This window comes from Aotus nancymaae, unplaced genomic scaffold, assembly GCF_030222135.1.
Source record: "Aotus nancymaae isolate 86718 unplaced genomic scaffold, 86718_ANA_hifiasm-v0.15.2.pri h1tg000016l, whole genome shotgun sequence".
Classification (NCBI taxonomy): domain Eukaryota; kingdom Metazoa; phylum Chordata; class Mammalia; order Primates; family Aotidae; genus Aotus; species Aotus nancymaae.
The window spans coordinates 3,278,573-3,299,726 of NW_026988428.1; the positions used below are offsets into that span (position 1 = coordinate 3,278,573).

General features: G+C 37.5%; 1 long non-coding RNA gene across 1 annotated transcript in view; it reads right to left on the reverse strand.

Annotated features, from left to right (window-relative positions):
* Window positions 1-21,154, reverse strand: part of LOC105728745 (uncharacterized) — a 100,688-nt gene that overhangs the window by 73,200 nt on the left and 6,334 nt on the right. Inside the window, exon 4 of the long non-coding RNA XR_010342906.1 lies at window positions 7,257-7,314. This is a non-coding gene — a long non-coding RNA (uncharacterized LOC105728745). The remainder of the gene's footprint in view (window positions 1-7,256; window positions 7,315-21,154) is intronic.

Genomic DNA, 21,154 nt, shown 5'->3' on the forward strand with positions numbered 1-21,154 from the left:
AGATGGAGTCATGGCAATGTCTGGCTGATTAGTTTTTTAAATTACCACTCAAATTATAAAACAAAAGAAATCTAGTTGCTCTAATTGCCTTATTTAGCAAAGTTCATCTAAGAGAAGTTGAATTTTGTATCTTCTGAAAACCCTGAGAATGTTTAAATATAAATATAAATATAATTGTTGCCAAAAATGTTTCAGTCACCTGATGATGCTGATGGTAGTGGTGGTGGTGGTGGTCAGGTGGTGATAATAAAAGTAGCAAACATCCTTATGGTACTTGACTATGTGCCACAAGCACTGTCCTAAATGCTTTGTGTATAGAAACCCATTTAGTCCCCCAACAACCCTATAAGATAGATACTATTGGCCCAATTTAACAGATGAGGAAACAGGATTACAGAGACAGCAAGTTACTTGCCCTGGATCATGTAGTTAGTAAATGGTAGAGCTGGATTTGAATCTGCGCAGTCCGGCTCCAGTGTCTATACTCTCTTAGATGGTGATGTGCTCGGCCTAGCCACAGTGATGAAGCTGGCATATCATTATGCATAAACATTTAAATTAAAACGTGGTGTTTCGACATTGGTTCTTTCCTTCCTATATGAATGGAATTAACATGCCTGGAACTAGAGCTTGACTTTCTCAACTACTCTGTCCGCCAGGCTCATTCTTCTAAACTCACTCAGGATTTCCTTTACACCTTTCAAAACTTATATTTTAAGATATCTGTAAATGTGAAAAATATCAAATAAGAAAGGAACTGTAAAAATAAAAATTTTTAATTTGGGCCTAAGAATAAGAGAGCATATACCTAAATGTAACCTCATGAGATCAGGCCTACTGAGATCAAATCCTAATGCTACCTATTCCAAGTTGGACAAGTTGTTTTATTTCTCTATGTCTTAGTTCTGTTGTCTATAAAATGAGAATGAAAATAGTGCTATAGTTTAGGATTGTGAAGATTAAATAAATTAATCCATATAAAATGCTGACCCCACTGCATGATAAGCAAGCATTTGATAAGTATGAACTTCTGTTATTATATTTAGTTTATATAGACTAGCCTTCAGCTGCAACTAAGCATTGACAATTAAAATTTGTCCTTGTAGTGTGAAAGTATTAACAGAGATTTAAGAAAAATTTGTTGTTCTCATAGGAAATCCTTTCAGCACAGGGAAAATTCGGCTTTAAAAATTCACTGAGACATATTTTCACAAATAATTTTATTCCCCCTATTTTCAAGAACATAGACAAATTACAGATTATGACAGAACCACTTAAAAAGTCATCAGAGTTTACAATGTTATCACCTAAAAAGCTAAAATAGCCTTTTTGTTCTTGAGACAGGGTCTCTCTCTGTTGTCCAGGCTGGCATGCAGTGGCATGATCACGGCTCACTGCAGCCTTAATCTCCTGGGCTCAAGTGATCCTCCTGCCTCAGCCTCCCCAGTAGCTGGGACTACAGGTGCGCAACACCATGCCTGGCTAATTTTTTTGTATTTTTAGTAGAGATAAGGTCTCACTGTATTGCCCAGGCTGGTCTTAAACTCCTCAGCTCAAGCGATCTTCCCACCTCAGCTTCCCAAAGTGCTGGGATTACAGGTGTAAGCCATTGCAGCTGGCCTGAAAGTAGCTTTTTCTATACGGCAAGGTTTTAAATAACATAAAAGTATTGCTTCCTTGTTTTTATATCATAATTCATATTTCTAAACAGAGTTACTTAAGTCAAATTGACCTTGATGGTAGTGATTCAATTTTAACAATTGAGCAATTAAACATCAGCAAAATTGTCCATTATCTTCAGCTTGTCCATTTTTTAATTCACACTTCTCAATAATCTGAGTGCTTAGGCTTATGTTTAAGTCCCAACTCTTTGAGGTCACATGGGTGAGTTAGAAATGGCTACTCTGGAACATAAAATAGAAATGTCCATCCCAAAGAAAAAGTAATGCAGGGACTAGGAGAAAATTAATTACTGAGCATCCAACTTGCATAGAGCTATTCGGTAAGTGCTATAGAGAGAAAACAAAATGGATTGAAACCTTTTTGCTTCAGTTCTAAAATGAACACCTTCACCAGAGACAGCATGAAAACCCCAGAGGCCCAGAAGCTATTCTAGGTAAATCTCACACTTTCGCCTGGATATTCCCAGGATGCACCGAACTGCCTTTTTCCAGTCTGGTCACTGTGGACCTTGAGAGCCTCTTGCTGGTCCCCAAGGAGCTGGCAGTAAAGAGAGACACATTTGCCTCATGTCCCAGTACCTCAGAGACCAGATATTCTTTGGCAATCCTGAAATAAAGAAAGAAAGTCTTGATATATAGCTAGTGCCTTGGTCAAGAATTAAAGTTTTGAATAAAGGAGTTGGTGTGTAGCCTCATGTGGGACAAAGAGAGTAGACTGAAAACCAGGCACAATCAATGTGTCTCAATGTTAATCCTAAGTGCACTCACCCATGCTCCCCACTGCAAACTCTGCCTCCCAGCACTGCAACCTCTCCCTCCCAGGTTCAAGCAATTCCCCTGCCTCAGCCTCTTGAGTAGCTGGGATCACAGGCATGCACCACTGGCTAATTTTTGTATTTTCAGTAGAGACGGCGTTTCGCCATGTTGTCAGGCTGATCTACTCTTAACTTCAGGTGATCCACCTGCCTCAGCCTTCCAAAGTGCTGGGATTACATGTGTAAGCCACCACGCCCAGCCAGAAAACTCATTCTGAAATGGGATCTCAGCAGTCATCAGCTTCCAGGTCTCTAGATGAGGACAGCATGTCCCAGAGATAGCCATCTGCCAAAAGTCTCATAGAGTGAGCAGCAGTTTTAGAATTAGAACCCGTGGAGGTAGAAGGAGATGGTTGAAGTGTTAGAGTAGAAACAAATTCTTCATAGCAATTAAATGATTAGAAGGAAAATGGAAACACAAGGAAAGACACAAACGACTTCTACTGTCAAGAGATGTTGGCAACCTCAACCGTGGATTTTTGGCACAGACAACCAGGGGGATGTGAAGAACAAAGACTGCCAGGAGCTGAACAAGGCAACCTGGTTTCACTGAGAGGATGAAGCTTCCCTAGCAAAGGGAACGGACTGTTGCAGTAACTATGTGGGGAAGTTATCTGATGTTCAGAATTCCTATCTGAGAGCATCTTTAAGTTACTTAACCACAGTGTTAGTCACAGTGTTATCTCCAGTATCTTCAACAAGCATTATTAGCTGCAGCTATCACTGCTGCTACTCCATGACCGCTCCCCCCACCCCAGCTGCTCGAGGTTCATTAAATGTGTTTTTCAGATTTTCTGAACAAAATACAAAAATTTTATTTTCTTGTGGCAGTTTCATTTTTTTTTTTATTGTTGCATGTTCGGGTCTCTTTTAAAGATATTTAGATGTTTAAGTTTTAGAAAGGATACTCCTTATTTCATATCATATATGAAATCCAACAAATAATCTCCAAATATCAAACAGAAAGTTTAAAAAAGATCACATCTACCCAGTGTCTCTCGTTGGCCACTCCATAGACCTGCCGTCATTTCTCATTATCCTTTTTTTTATGATTCCACATACAAATCCAACCCAGGTGATTTGGTTCTTAAAGAAATGAATGTGAATTAATTCCGATGATCATAAATTTTAATGAGACAACACTTCAGATGCTCTCAGACGTTCCAGATGCAAAACTTATCTTTTCTGTGGTGAAACTGGAAATTTTTTTTCGTAGGAAACCTTGATTGTTTCACCCCTGCTATTTTTTACATAATGAAACAATTTGCATATCAGCAAGGTCAGAGGGGACAGAACTGGAATCTCAGGCTCCCTATCTCCCTGCCTCTCCCATGCCAATGCTACACATTTCTCATTCCCTTTTGTTCGCAAGTTTTATAATTTCACAGAATTACAAGTTGTATAGCATGACATCAAGCTTGATCTTGTCATTTTGCTTGATTGTGCAAAATTACAGTCGTTCCAAAATGTTGACAGAATTCCTTTCAATATTTTCTCTGTTCGTTTATTAAGTGGCAGTGTCATACTTAAAGAATGATCATTTCTGGGACTACTCATTCAAATCTTTGAAGACTGACATCCCATTAAAAATTCGTTTCTCCCAATCACCCTCTATTCTCTCTGTCCCCAGTACACTCAGCATGTCAGAAATAATTATAAGTGGCTTTATATATAAGAAGCCATTTCTCTTTAATATTCCAGAATAAATGAATGTAGTATTGCTTTGTTATCAGCTTTATTCTGGTTGGAAATTTACATTCAGTATCAGTAATATCTCATGAAAAAGTTGAAACCTGCCCTAGTGTTCCCAATTTCTCTAGATCAGCCCTACCTTCAGACATCATTTGTTCCTTGCAGATAATTATTTAATATTAATGGCAAAGGTCTGTCTTCCTCAAAGATGGCCCTCACCTTCTTGTGCTACTTTTCATAGGAGCATGTTCAAGGTAATGGCTTTTCTATGTCACTTATTCACATTAGTGCAGCTTGTTTAAAAACAGATTTCTGATTAGAATTTTTTTAAAAAGCAGGAGGTGATAATCAAGCCCATTCAGAGTTCTCTCTTATTTCACATTGCCTCTTTAGAGTGGGCACTGCCTGTTCTTTTTATCAAACAAAGATGGAAAACCTGTTTTGTATCCAAGGGAAGTGGAGAATGTCTATACCTGCATTTTCTTTCAAAGCTTACTATTCTTTCTTATGGGTCTTGCTTGTATTGTAGAATAAGTAAAGTAGTCGCTACAAAAGGATGCATTCTGTGTAGCTCTCTCCAAGTTGATGGAATGCAATGTATTATGGGAGACATTATCTGTTTGCACAGATAATCAGGATTACAAGTTTTCTGGATCTCTGATTTGTTGGCTGATATTACCTGCTTTGACAAGCTCTAGAAAGACACGCTGCCAGATGGGCTTACATATGGAGAGGCCCAAGGCTTGCTGAAATGCCCTGATATAAATGCTGAGAGACTAGTTTCCAAGATGGCTGCAGCTTAATGAAAAAGGTTCTTGACTTGGAATTGTGTCTCCTCGTTGCCACTTATTAGCTATGTGGCTTTGAGCAAACCACTTATGCTTCCTGAGGCTTATTTTATAAAATGTTGGTTATAATGCCTTTGGGGGCTTATATAATAAATCAAATAATATATATGACAATGTTGGCTCATAATAAATCATTACACAGATGCTTGGCATTATTTTTCTTAAATCATTACCTAAAATTAACAAGCAAGTCAGTTAAGATCACAGATATCAAACAGAAATCTAGAGGAAATCTCTATGTAATATAACCATATTTACTCAATACTAGGAATAGGCCTTTCTTCTAATGAAATATTACCATGAGTAAAATTTAATCTTATGTATCTATCACACGTACAGGCAACCAATTTTCAGCAAGTGGCAATGCAGTAAAATACTCAAAAACTGCATATAGAGTAGACATAAATTAACACTTTTTAATAATTCAGGAGGCATTTCACTGTCTTATCGTACCTAAGGGTCATAATTATGATTATCAGTGGCTAATTTACTAGAGAAATGGATGGAATGCAAATGACTCTATAGTATAACTGAGAATAAATCTTTGGAATTAATCCATGCTATCCATTTTTAATAGTCCTAGGTCTCTATTTCCAAAATGTAGCATGACTTCAATCATTCTAAGTTATCTGACCTGAGTTTTTTGATGATTTGTATTCTCCTAAGGGGATGTTAACCTCAGCACAAATTTCCACATTCTACCATATCACCAAGCATGTTGCTCAAACATAATGCCTTGTGGGTAGTGTTCAAGGCTGGGAATTCTTCTACATCTCTGACCCTGATGCACCAGGTGCGGAAAGAGCAGCAAGAAGTAACTGCAAAAAGGGGAAATAGAGAGGAAATAATAAGCTCTGTGCTGACTAATTGATGAGACTGTCAAAAAGATGAAAGGAATTAAAAGCTAAGGAAGATTCTGTAAATTATATGGCACTAGAGAAGTCTAAGGTGTTATAATTATCGCTATTAATAGTCTTACTCAGTTTACAATGGAACAGTTATATATAGCTTGAAAGAGAAGAGCTTTTTCAAATGATGATACATTTATTCCTCCATCAACCAATTCTTGCTCTCTCAGCTTATTTCTCAGCCAACGTGAGTGACATGTATAGTCTATCCTTGTTTTCTTCTGTTTTTATCATAGTTTGACACAGTTGAAATAGATGGGAAGATCTTGCAGAGAATAAGGCTGCAAGCAAATTCTGAAATTTTAAAAATAGCTGTCTCTGAATAGTAAAAAGGTTTTGGCACATAGGAAGCTAAAGATGCTCTTGTTAATATGGCTAAAAGCATGTAGCAATTATTGTAGGATGGTAGAATGTTCTAAAAGCTCAGCATGTGCACACTGTATCTGTTAGGATGCCATTGTCACAAAAGGCAGACATGTCAGAATAATCTCCACTTCTGAACATGGCCATCTGAACTGTCTTCTTGAAATAAATAAATCTGCATATGTGAGTGTGCATGCATGTGCAGCCATAGCTCTATGGTTGTATTGCTATGGACACACACATTTATGCAAAAATATATCACTGTAAGAATTGAGGACACGTTTGGTAGAGGGCTATAAAACTCTACAATGCCATTGACAATCATTCATAAATCACTTAGAACTAGATTAATAAAGGTAAATATTCATTTCCCCATCAGATGTTTCTATCTCCTTAATTAACAAGTATCTTTAGAATATAAGCACAGCACAGTCCATAGGGCTTAAGGAAGAAAGAAAGAAAAGTATAAAATGGTTATATAAAGGGCAGTACGGTAATAAATAGCATGAAGGAGGTTTACATCTGCTAGCATGGAATGGTACGTTACGTACATTAAGTCAAAAAACAACTTGTAGAACATTAAGTATACTATCATCCCACTTGGATTTTACACACACACACATAGACAAGTGTACTTACAGAAAAAGTGTAATATGACAAAAATCAATCTATTAATAGTTCTTCTGGGAAAAGAAGTAGAATTGGGGAGGGAAGAGGTAGAGTTCCTTTTCACTATTTAAATTCCAATATAGCTATTATTTTTATAAGTATTCTTTTAAAGAAATGAAGGAGATATAAGTCATAGCACTTCCACATAGAGAACACTGAGTATAGTTACAAGTTTTTTTAATCATTGAGCCTACTAATTTCTGTTGGTCACATTGTTCTGTAAAACGAACATTTTTAAATTGAGGGACATAGCATCTTTTCTGGCTTATGGCCATTTACTCTTCACAAGTACTTCCAAAGCTTCATCCAGGACATTATGTCCATGTTAACCTCAAATCTAAGGAATAGAAAATACTAGTAAATCCATCTTGCTCTCAGCCCACATTCACCGCAAAAGGAATGTTCCTTCTTCTTTTTAACAGAACAGATTTAAAGCACTAGAAATAAAAATCGTACCCTACTTTTTAAAAACCTATCTATACATGCTTACCATGAAAACCTCCATGAGTAGCTGTTTCAGAACATGGGTTTAGGTGAAAGCACATCCCACTTTCACCATCATCAACAGCGTAGAGCTTTAGCCCTTTATTAGTGCAACTAATCTGGAAACCTTTGGAATAACAGAGCACAAAGCACCAGGAAACTAAACATTCAAGTCTGATATTTTGTCTACAATATTATCAAACTTACAATAGCATACAGTGCCCTTTCATTCATTCATTGATTTGAAAATATGACAGTGCCATGAGCCATGCACCTGGTCACGGTAAGAGTGTAAGACAAATTCTCATCTATTTGCTCCCCTCAGGAAACTTACAGTTATGTGGGCAGCAACTTCAAAAATAGAAAAAAATCTATTTTCTATAGGTGGTGGGCAGCATACAGGTTTCTGGGTTCCTCTGCACTAACCCCTCCCTACCAAAAAAAAATATGTGAGAAAAAAATCTTAAAGAGTACCAATCTTTTCTAATCTTTGAGAAACTCCTGTATTTGTCTTTAATCTAACCTACAATTTCACTCATGATGGAAGTAAAACATTAATATTTATTTCCATGATGTCAAAAATCAAAACATAAAAGTTACTAATGAAAGTGATAAGGAGTAATGGGAAGCTACATGGAGGGCTGGCAAACCATGATCAGTGGCCTAACCCAGGCTGCTGCCTGTTTGTGTCAATAAAGTTTTATTGGAACACAGTTACACTCATCTCTTTAGGTATCATCTCTGGCTGCTTTTGAGCTACCGCAGAAGAGATAAGTGTTCACAATAGACCTCATATTCTCCACAAAAAAACTAAAATACTCACTAAACTAGCTCAGTGAAAGTTTGCCAATCCCCAATATAATAAAAACTGGACAATGTACTTAAAATCTGGAATGTACTTTTTGTCTGTTTTCCATTTTGGTTTGTGCTTTTTGGAAACTTTGGTTTCTGGGGCTAGTCCAAGAGGGATTCCTTAAGCCATGTGTGTTTGTTCCTTCTCTGATATTAAGAGGAACAAAAAGAGACAGCTTATAAACAGTGTTGTATAACATAGGTTGAGGGAATGTAAATTAAAAATAGAATGACTTTACAAACAATGTTTGTAAATCTGAACTTTTCCACTACATTCATGCTCGTGTTGGCCAAGGCCTGAAATTTTGAGATGGATGTGGAAGGAACAGCCTGAATCAAATGAGTAAGATCATAATGGGGCTTATTTAGCCAGTCTTGGAAATATTTATAATATCATGAGTATTGCCCAAATTTCTGAATGTCCCAACTTTATTCTAAAAAGAATCTGGCCAAACATTTTTTTTCAATGCTTAAGCTAAATTTTCACAAAACGCTTGCACGGATGGAGCAATGAAGACTACTGCCAAAGATGCTCCAATTTAATTCTGCCTGGCACATCGGCCAGGCTTGTTTGGCATTTCATTAACAAAAAATAAACCTCACTCTTCTTCCTGAGAAAATAGCATGTGTAGTATTTTTGGGGACAGCAAAGCTCAGCATGCTATTTCTCAGTATGAAAAAATATATATCTGAAATGTGGATAAATAAAGTTTTTAAAAGCCTTTCTCTGGCATGGTAACTGGCCACCCTGGGAAATCTGTGTTCTTAGTATGTGACTGAATAAAGCTGACATAAAATAGACCTTTAAATGTTTAAAACAATCACAGAGAAACAAGGTAATAAAATGGTAAGAGGATTGATCTGGAAACAGAAAACAGATTCTTGTGACACTATGATGCTCCGTGCAAGCCAATAACTTCATCTTCTTAATTTTAGCGTCTTTTTGGAGTAAAATACACATAAAGTATGGATGTCATAAAAGATAGAAGATACTTGTATCTGTGGCTTGTTTGCTCTTCCTCAAAAGAAATAAAAGAAAAAAATTAAAACTTAAAAAAATATATAAATGCATTCTTACATGAACAGCTTCATGACTCAATTATCAGCAGTGGAACAGACAAAGATTTTTCCAGTTCTGAGCTACATTCTTATTCAAGGTAGTCTGAATTTAGTTGAAGAAAATAATTTGCTAACAGCTATCAATGAACTGTATCTCAGGTTAACACAAATTGAATACTGATATAATCAATATAATGACTGGATTATGTATGGGGTATTGACAAGACTAAGGATAGTTGGGATGGGGTTGGGGACAGGACATATAAGGGGAAGGTTCTTGGAGGAGGTGACACACTTCTGTTGACTGAAGGATAAGTAGTAGTGAGCCAGGAAAGAAGAGTGAGAAGAGATTTAGAGGCAAAGTAGACAGTACGTGCAAAGAAATAACATGGTTCATGTGTAGAATTCCAAGCTGTTGCGTGTAACTGGAAAGCAAAGTGCAAGACAGGAAATTGTTAGAGATAAGACTAGAAAGAGGGAGAGAGCAGTAGATTTAAGGCTAGAATTTAGCTTGGGAATATTTTGTACTTTATCTGGCAGAGTGGGGAAACACTAGAGGATTTTTAAGCTTGCACACAGCGGGTCTGCTTTGGGTTGTATGTTAGGTGGATTTCATGGTGACAAGACTGATGGAAGAAAGGTCATTTATATGGTGCAGATGTCCAAGCAAGAGATGAAACATCACAAGTAGCAGTAGTTCTGAACTACAACAGTGGTATTGATCATGAGCCTTGCAGATGGATTCACAAAATATGTAGCAGGAAAAATTAGCAGTTCCTGGTACTGGGTTTGATATGGAAAAAAAAAAAAGTGGGCAAAAATAAGAGCCAAAAATGATCCTTAGGTCTCTAGTTTGGATGAATGAGTGGATAGTGGTGCCACAAAATGAGACAGAAAGCATAGAAGGAGAAACCAGATTAAGGGGGATGATGATGAGGTTAGTTTGCACATGTGAGGTTGGAGGGTGCCTGTTGAACATGGCAAGCAGTGGATAGTTGAGTCTGAACTGCAGGCAAGAGACTGGGCTACAGATAAAATGTCTGAGTAGCTACAAACCGTGACGGTGGATGAGAGTACTGAGGAAAAGTGTACAGGGCAAGAGCAATGGGCTTAGGATAAACCCAGGGGAAGAGGAAGAAGAGAAGTCCAGGAAAGAGGCAGAGCAGGCATAATTAGAGGATCACTCTTGAAGGTAAGGTATGGTGGAAGCCAGGGGAACGGGCGATTTTCAGAGGGAGGAAACTATCAATAGGGTCAAATGCACAAAGAGACCTAGGAAATAATTTAAAAGTCCATTGGATTTGGCAATTCAGGAACGACTGGTTCATCAGTAGTGAGGTAGGAGCAGAAGCAGATGCTAGGAGTTGTAAAACAAAGAAAAGTCTGGGCACAGTGGCTCATGCCTACAATCGCAGCGCTTTGGGAGGCCAAGGCAGGAGGATCACTTGAGGCCAGGAGTTGGAGAACAGCTGGGCAACATACAGAGAGACCTCCATCTCTACAAAAAAATAAAGAATTAGGCAAGTGCAGTGGTGCATGCTTGTAGTCCTAGCTACTTGGGAAGCTGAGGTGGGAAGATTGCCTAAGCCCAGAAGTTTGAGGCTGCAGTGGGCTATGACTGTGCCACTGAACTCCGGGCTGGGCAACAGACTGATTTTTTTTTTTTTTTTTTTTGAGACAGAGTTTCGCTCTTGTTACCCAGGCTGGAGTGCAATGGCGTGATATCGGCTCACCGTAACCTCCGCCTCCTGGGTTCAGGCAATTCTCCTGCCTCAGCCTCCTGAATAGCTGGGATTACAGGCACGCACCACTATGCCCAGCTAATTTTTTGTATTTTTAGTAGAGACGGGGTTTCACCATGTTGACCAGGATGGTCTCGATCTCTTGACCTCGTGATCCACCCGCCTCGGCCTCCCAAAGTGCTGGGATTATAGGCTTGAGCCACCGCGCCCGGCCTCAGGGTGAGATCTTGTCTCAAAAAAAAAAAAAAATGTAAAGACAAGGAGATACCCAAAGTACACACACACCAAACTTTCAAGAGGTTTGAATGAGATGGGAAGAAAAGTGATCAGAATAATGATGGAGAGCTAACAGGACAAGGGAGAGGGCATTCGGGACAAAAGAAACACGAGGATGCACTTGAGCCACCAAGCACTGGTGCCCGAGCACCAACCCAGACCACAGCTTTATTAGGGGCTGCTCCACTTCTTCTCTTTTCCATTTGAGAAACTTTGGGAGCATTTTGCCCTGCTCCTAAGATGGCAGTCTCTACAGCAAGCAAAATAAAATGGGTCAGATGTATTGTTTTCTTGTTAGATCTCCTAAGGAAATCAGACAAAAGATGATTTCTTAAATAATTAGTGTTCACTAAAAGTCTCTTTTTCAATGTCTGCTTAAGCCCTTTCAGTCATTATCAGAGTGCTTACTCTTTATTTATAATAATGCTTGTGTAATAGGTGTGCGGGCACACTATGAAACATCCAAACTGATACTTGATTTGTTGGGGAATGCCAATTCTATTCACTGGTGTTTGTTTACAGTTCAGAATCTCCTACACTGAGAAGAGACAGTACATCATAACTAAAGGAGGCTCATCTGGGTATAAATAGCTTTGATATCTTCCTGGCTCTGTCACTATCTAGCTGTATAATCTTAAACAAGTCATTTTTCCAAGTTCAGCCTTCATTAAGACAGTGAAATGAGATGCTTCCACTTGACGGTCTCTTCTACCAGAATTTCCAGTTAAGAGAAGACTACAGATAATCTGGTTATACTTTCTACGATGTAGGAAATTAAATCAAAATATGTTTTATAGATACTGAAGCAAATATTGAGTAGTTCTCAGATCATAAAATTATGGTGTACCTCTTAGGAGAGAAATATCTACTGATAATAATTAGGAACGATAGCTAAACAAAGATCCTTTTCGTTTTCAAATGAAAAGCTCATTTGAATTACACAATATTTTCCTTCCCTTTCAAAGTTCAGTACCAAGTGTTTGATGACAAATCAAAGCAGAATTGTTCCAGCCTTAGTACATATGCCACTGTCTCCAAAAGCAAAGTCAGAAAGACAATTTCTGGAGACAAATAATTCATTTCTGTTTCTGCTCTATTCACTAGAAAGACATAACCACAGTTGAGATTCAATCTGACATTAAGTCATACCAAGTCTACGGATTTCTTTACTACACAGACTGCAATTTCTCCCTGCCGTGTCTCCCTAGACAATGCTGAATAAAGTGACCTCAAAGAACTGGCGGGGGGGAACCAGACAATTAAAAGGTGCTTTTTAGCTTTATATAAATTTAAGCAACACACACTTGTAATCCTGAAGATAAAATGGAATACGTCACAGTGCAAAGAAATAACCTTATCCTTTCTCTTCCTCATTCTAGAGACAGAAGAAAAACCACGTAATAAGTATGTTTGGTCCTATTTTAAAGATTTGCTGGGATCCTGCATATTCTTACTCAATCCTGCTCTATGAGTAGCTTTTCTACAAGAGAAGTAAAACTTACAACCAGTTTTCCATTTTTTTCTAGCCCTTAATGTTTCTGAATATTCCCCTTTTATGGTGTTAAGTTGTGCTGGTGGTGGTATCATTTTGTTTAATGTAATTTTTTACAACTATTAAATTTATTCCCCTTTTTGGCATATGTATGGTCTCAATCCTGGATATGCTGCACTCTCACCTGGATTATTGTGGCCTTTCTTATCTGGTCTTTTGATTTCTGAAAATTAAGACTCTTCATCTGTATTTGTAGCTTCCCTGTCTTCATGAAAAAGCCCATGATCAATACTCAGCAGGATTGCTAGGGTAGCTTCCACTGCTTATCCACGGACCTCATCACCTCATCACGTCTACTTCCTCCTTAGGTTTCCACATTGATATTTTATATTGTTAACTTCAAACCGCATGTGGGCACCTCACTCTACCCCATCCACTCTGTCTCTTAACCCTCTTTGGTCTGCCATATTCTTCTCAGTCCCGTCATCTCCATACCCTCATCATCTAACCATTCCTATTTTATTTCTAAACCTTCCCCTAAAGTGTGTCTGAGTCTTTAAATCACTTAATCTTCCACCTTCCTTCTTTCAGTAATGACTGGCTCTAGAATTCCATAAAAAGTCCATCTTTGCTGGCAACCTCCGGAAAACAAATATCCCTTAGTTGCAATTTCTGAAGTACACACCATTCTTTCCTCCATTCCTTTTTTAATACCCCAAATTACTCCATTATTTGAATATTTTATGTCTTTATGACTTCAGTAGTATTTTCTAATTCCAAATTTATATCTATATCCTTTTTTTAGATCTTAAATCCCTCAAGTGCAGGTATTCTACAGCTATAAATCAATGTTTTGGAGTACTGTCCAGACATCATTTTGAAAATGCAGAAATTTTAATGGTGATAATAAAATAGAAAGTATTATGCAAATTTGCCTGTTCTTCCATGAGGACATGAATGAACAAATCACTTTTGAAACCACAAAGCTTGGCTCTATCAGCTCCCCAGTGGGCCTTGATAACACTAAGCCTATTTCTTACCTTGCTCTCTGTCCTGTGGAGCTAATCCAACCATAGACTTGCCTTTGAAGTCTACTGGAACATCATGCATGGGTGAGCTCCAGAGAGTACACAAAGCAAGAAAAGAAAACTGACATGTTATTCTTAACCAGAGGGACTGTGCTATTTCCGTGTTTCTATACACTCTTGGGCATCCCACAGACTTCAAGAGCCTGCAGATGAAGTAGGAGAAGAAGCTGAAGTTATCAGTGTCCTGCAAATGGGCAGCAGATAAAGCCACAGTATAACAAAACTTTTAAATTCCAAGTAAATCATTTTCTTTTTTTATTCTTTATAACAGTCATACAATCACAAATATAAAATTCTTTTAGGCTATAAAATGACTCCCTGAGAATGTCAAGCTCTTCTGCAAATGGCATCCACTCTTCATCTAAGGTATAAAAATTGCCTTGTAGACTAGTATTCAATTCCATGCAACAGACATTTATCCAGAATCTTTACTGAAAAGGAGTTGTGCTTATCAAGATGAGAGCACCATCAACATCTTGAAAAAGAAAAGCATAAAGCGGCTCTCATAGCACAGTCCTCCACGGCCACTTAAAAACACACTCTCAGACAGCATCAGTACGTGATGCAGCAACATGGGTGAAATAGAAATTACAGCTTTAACACTGAAGTATTAGTATTTTAGTATTTCTCCAATATTATACCCAAGGGCTTAAACTAAATCACATTTTGGAAACTAAATTTATTATGTACATACCTCTGGACCCTGCACATCCTTTCCTAAAAACAAATTCTACTGAAGTAAGAGAATCAAAAGGAGGACCCACTACTTAACAACTCTGTGTGTTCTTGAGTACCTTTTTTTTAAAACCTCTCTAAGCCTCTGTATAGTAACTTGTAAAGTATGAAGGATCATAATGCTTGCCTTATAGTCTAGGTGAAAATGATGCCTGACATGGTAAATGGTCAAAAAGAAATGATACTAAGGTGAGTATTATAATCCTTATTTTACAGAATAGACTGTATTACGAAGATACTAAGTAATTGGTCCAAGGTCATAGTAGGTCTGGAATTTTAATCTAATTTGGTTTCACTCCAAATGCTGTATTCTTCCTACCACAAAGGTTGCTGCTTCTCTTATGGCCCCAAAGTGAAAAAGAAAAGGCAACATCAGCTGAGAAGATCTTCCAAATGCCATCAGACACAGAGGCCTGTATTCCAATAACCCTCTCTTGAAAGTATATGCTCAAATATTAGAATATTGGACCTTCAAAAGCCGTTCAAGTCCCTCAAATCACAGGGCACAAACTCCAAGGTAAAAATGGCTGAAGCCATGACTGATCAATGTAGCCTAGAAAAATAAGCATGTGCCTCAGAAGCAGAAACTCACTGATTACTGACAAGATATGGATTCACCAGAGGTGCAAGAAAATCGCTTTGTGCTGTTGGACATTGATGTAGCGCTGTCATTTAGATTTCATGTTTAAATATTTCAAGATGAAAGCTAAGAAGTTGTATTTGTTTTCAGAAGCAACATCACTCAAAATACTTTGGTTACATTATTGGAGAAAAGACAGAAGGCAATGAGCAATTTATGTGAAACTTAAATTATTATGAATGAGTACACTGGAGATGTACCAAACAGGTGTACCATCCCCTGACAATAAACAAAGTGAGTATGCCTACTCTCAAACATATTTACTTTAGAGGGAAGACACTAAAACTTGAAGAAGGCATTGGACATGATGATCATTATGATCCAGCCAGTGAAAGTGAAACTGGGAATAGATGAATCTGTAATTCAATAAAAACTTATTTTTTTTCCACATATTTTCTTTCACCTCTTCTGATTTTTAGATTTAATCATAGACCATATTTCCCCAAGGTACAATCCTTTGGCCTTCTCAAGTTTTTTGTTGTTGTTGTTTCTTTTTTCCTCAAATTATGTGAGTCTTAATGTGTGTTTTAAAAGGTAGGTCAGACATACTGTCTCTAAGTACCCAATCTTCAAGTTCTAAATCACCCAGAGGGTGGGGGAAAAGAGAAGAAATCCCACTGAAGAATTTCTCAAGCATATCTTTTTACATTGCATGGAGTTCAAAGGTGTCTCCTGCAAATGGCTATCAAAATGAAATACAGCTCAGAGTAGACAGCAGTGAGAGGAGTTCCTTATTTGGGAGCACCAAAGGCATTCACAAGTCACAGGGAGAAGGCGTGTAGCACCTCTGCTGTCATTATCTGTTCAGACAAGTGGATGGTGAACCTTGCTTCCCAAAGACACTGAGAATTGAGAGTGGCCGCATCCAGGAGGGGATGCTCCTGTCTGTTCTCCACGTGGGTCTCATTAAGCAACCTTCTTTATGATTTTCTCCATGATGCCTCTAGTCTAAGTCCCTTCACATAATAGGATCTCCTAGAAAACTGGTCCTTAGCTACAATCCCCTCCTCCCCCCAGTAAAAGGGCATCTGTCTTCCCCGGCTCACAGAGTACCATACAGTGTCAACAAGAAATGTCTGCTAGGAATGTGACTTTTTTATTCAATTCTTCTCTTTCCTGGGCAGAAAAGGCAGAAATAGTCAAGGCTCTTTTCTCTACATCTACAAAACACAAACTCCACCAGAGAAAAGAGAGTAATTAAGTCATTACTAGGCCATTGCTTTTCAACACACAGGTAACTAAGGGCAAAAATGTCAAGGCTTTTAAAGTGAAGTTTTCCAATTCTTTCCGGCTGGCTAATCTTTGGCTTTCCTGGAAAATGATAATGAACATGCATACAAAGTTGTTTTTCCTTAAAATTGTAAACTTTTATATTTGAGATAGAAAGCGAGAATTGAACCAATACCAAAGCTCTTTGCTTAATGTTAGGTTTTATTTGGAATAGTGTTTTTATCTATGTGGGTAAATGGTATAATATTTCTGCCAGAGAATGAAGCTATGGGCAGGGCTTTACACATCCTGGGATGTGAAAGACAGCTTTGAAAAGTTTTCCATCACATAGAATGTGTTAGCCTATCTTCTCAAGATAGTGAGGAAGTTGACATATTTCAAAAGATAGGCACAAGCAATCATGTAAACTATTTTTAAAATATTTCAATTTACATTCATGTCCAAACTTCGGAAGACTATTGCAAAATTAAATAAGGGCACTAATAAATCCACTAAGCCCCTAGCCTTCAATGTACACACACATATTTAACTATAAACCTTCAATAAAGTAAAACATTTGTAAGTTTTAGACAGTTAAATTAATCACTAACAGCATGATGTAGTTACACTTTTTAAAGTTTTTATGAAATGAAAACATGTTTTTGCTGATGAAGTCAATTGAAAATTCTAAAATCCATTTCCAAGTATTTGCCTTTGTTCTGAATAGTCTCATTATTCTTCTCACAACAAATAATCTGAACCAATGTTCTGAACCTAAAGGTTAGATTTGATTGCTAATACTGCTTTCTACCTGTGTGGAAATAGCTTTTCCCTTCACACTACTAAAGTATGATTGCTAAGAGTAATTTCATTATATTATTCAATTAGTTCTTCAAGGTTTTCTTTTCTCTCCAATTCTACTACAGTTGATGAGAGAAAGACTGTATTATTTTCCTTTTATAAAATCCTTCACAGTGCCCTTAGCAACATTGTTCAGATGAGATAATTAAGAAAAAAAGCCAATGAATGACTGAGTGAATGAATGATTGAAAATCTTTCCAAAGTTATAATATATAATAATTGTGATTATTGGGGTCAAAGAGATACCATTTTAGTCTGAAAGATTATACACTGTGCCAACTTTTACCTCATTTTGAATGTCAAGTTTCCAAACCATGTAGAAATTCTGAACTCTTTGAAATATTTTGTTTTGCAGGAAAGAACCAAAAACTCTTTGCCATATGTACCCATGTATCTTATTGTAGTTAACCAACCGAAAAATAAAATAATACTACCAAAGGGATAACTGACTGGAGGAGTTTAAAAGGTTTATAAATATTAGCGATCCAATCAGTAAGTAACTGAGTGAATTGATGCAGACTGGACTGCACTACACTGAATCAGCAGGATTCAAGTGAGGACTACTCGACTCTGGATTCAGATCTTTCTAACACTTTAAAAGCATCAGGCTTAAAATAAAATAGATCTCAGTCTTTAAGGCAATCCGCCTGTTTATACTGGCAATTCTGCACTATACCGTATTCTTATTTATCAAACTGCTTCCCTGAATTGGCTACAAGCACAACACCTGATGAGAAGCAATGTATGTCTCCTGTTTCCATTACGTAAATATATACCTTCTAGATGACTTCCTCACCACTTGAAAGCTACGCCATTCTCAATATTTTTTTAAATTAAAATTAAAAGCTGCTAACATGAAACTATTTCTGTAAATGTCACCAAATGGAATTTCTTTTAAAGATCAACAGCATCATCATACAACATGCCTAAAAATGGAATGGTATTATTCGTGCGTCACTTTCAGCCTTTCACATATTAAGTCCATAGCCAACCAACAAAACAGAGGACTCCAGGAGCTTTTTAAAAAAATCTTTTGACCAAAGTGAGCTAAGAATTTAGCATAAAAGTATCTTCTTTATGCTTGTATCTTTAAATTAATATGCAATGTCCCCAAATTTGTATAATACGAATTCAAAAGGAAGCCAAAGGATCTATCATCACAGTGACAAAACAAGCCGTTAATTCAGAGGGAAAAAAGTCTTCAACTGATGAGGACTGCATTGAGAAAACTGGCTGATTAAATATTTCCCTTTCCAACTGCATGTGGTATGTTCTTGTAGCAAATCACAGGGGCTAAATATTGTTCTCCATTTGCTGCTCTCATTGTGCACCCAGGTGGCAGTGAGATACCAACAATTACACACTGTAGCTAAGTGCCAAGGTTCATGCCTGAAATTAGTGTCAAAATGAAAGCACCATAGAAAGTTAGGGTTAAAGGGGAGCCCAGTTCATCCCCTGCATTTTACTGACATCAACACAGCATGTGATAAGCATTTGGAGCACAGTTCATTTCTGGAACTCTCATGGGCTGTTCAGCTACTACCACTACTACATCAGAGACTGTGGAAATGTCTCGTTTCTTAAAAGCAAGACAGCTCAAAGCCTCATGGCCAAAGCTTTACGCTCACTTATCTCCACTAGCAAGTAGGAATTCCCAAAGAATGAGACTGCCTCTAACTTACTCCCATGTAAGTTAGAGGGTACACACAACCTGTTACATTCACTGGTTTAAGAAGCAACTTTTCTACCTTGCTTCCCCCAAGAAAACTAATACATGCTACATATATATTATGCAATAGCAATACTTCCTTGAAAGAATCCCTATCTATATTCATATCTATATAAATCTGGCTCTTACAGCCAGTAAGCCTTATAGCAGAGGTCAGATGTAGTAGTCGATTTTTTAAAATATCCACCTGGATTTTTCTATGAAGTAAAATTTCTATCCTAATAACTTGGTTTGAGTGTTCATAAAAATACAGACACATACCTCTTTTAAGATGTCAAGGTTACACTTTTGCATATAATCAAGCAAAAATCTAAATAAAATTAGCCACAGTGCTCTTTATTGATAGAAAAGATTTGCACTAGGAGTTTGAAGGTGGAATTAGGGTTTTATTGAAAATAAAAACCCAACATGAGGTATTAACTAATAAAACTTTATGATGGTTAAAGAAATGGCTCTTTTTGGGGGAGTGGCAGGTGGTCAGCAACTTTTGTAATACTGAAATATGTCACAGAAAATAGAAAAATAATCATCTACAGTGTAAAACAGCAAAATCAACTTAGAAGTTAACAGCATCGTAGGCCTGAATTGTGACAAAAAACACACAAACACAACACAATTGGACTTTCCCTTAGAAACATCAGAAAGTGCATTTTATATCAAATGTATTAATGTTGATAAAAGTGACAATCTATTCCAGGAAAAAGCAAAAACATATTGCATATATCTATATATTCCTTAATGAGATCTCTAACCCTAATACAAATATTTAAAGATCTTTAAAGGCCTTAGGTTATGATTTTAGGAGTACGATTTTCTCTTTCCCTGCTAGCTTTCCTCCAGTTGTCATTCTCTTCCTCCTCTCTTCCCTCCTCCCCTCCTCTCCTTCTCCTGGCCTAAAACATGTATCAGCTGCATACTCTATGCCAGGCACTGTGCTAGGCAGTGGGGGTTCTTACTTCCAAGTCTTTGGGTCTTATCTTTTCTATATTCTTCTCTCATTTCACTGCTGGTTCCCTGAACTCTTAGCCAGTATGTCTCCTGGGCACACCTACAAACACAGGCACGCTAAAAATGTGGAGCATTATCTAACCTCGAATCATTTTAGTTTTGCAAATGTCGTGTCAAATAATCAATGCAGATCAAAGAATCTTGAGACTTTATTTCTAAGACAGGCTTCCTGAGAGCCACGAGCTTTGACCCAGACATGGAAGGTTGGAAGGCTTTAAGAAGACAGTGGCAAAATTATTTCAGGTGCAGGAATGACCAGAGAAAATGCAAGACAAACTTTGTGGGAGCAAGGAGAAATCAGCCTTACAGTGCAGAACACTCCTATTTAGAAATAGCCAATGATATAGTTGGAAAGAAAGACTGAAGCCAAATGGTAAGAGATCTAAAAAGGTTTGACATTTTAAAATTGTATCCTATTGGCTCTGGGGAATCCCTGAACGCAGAAGGAAATAACATAATAAAAGCGTCAAGGTAGTTACGAGGCACCTGTATTCTAAGGGCATTGACTTGGGCAATAAAGTCCAGGGCTTTAAAGCCTGTTCTATCCACTGCTTTATTCTCAATATCTTGAACAAGCCCAGGACATTATAGAGGCTCAATAATATTTGTTGAATAACAAGAAAAGTTAGTGGCACCTGAAGGACCTAGATTTTAAGTCCTCGCAGCTGTTTATTAGCTCTGTGACCTTAAAGAAGTTATTTAAGTTCTCGAAACCTCAGTTTCTTCATCTACAAACAGGAGTAATGATGCTACCATTCTCATAAAGTGATTGAGAAAATTAAATTAGAAAATGAAGGTAAAGGGCTTAGCACACTGTCTTGCGTATAGAAGGTAAATGTTAGCCATTCATAATTAGAATAGAAATCCCTTAAAATAACACAGGAAGCATTGGAAGGAAGCATAAAAACAATAAAACCAATTTAGTGTCTGCTGCAGAGTGGGCCTGAATAATAAGGAAAATGGGATGAATTTAGACTTTCTAAATACATATCAGTAAGAAAAC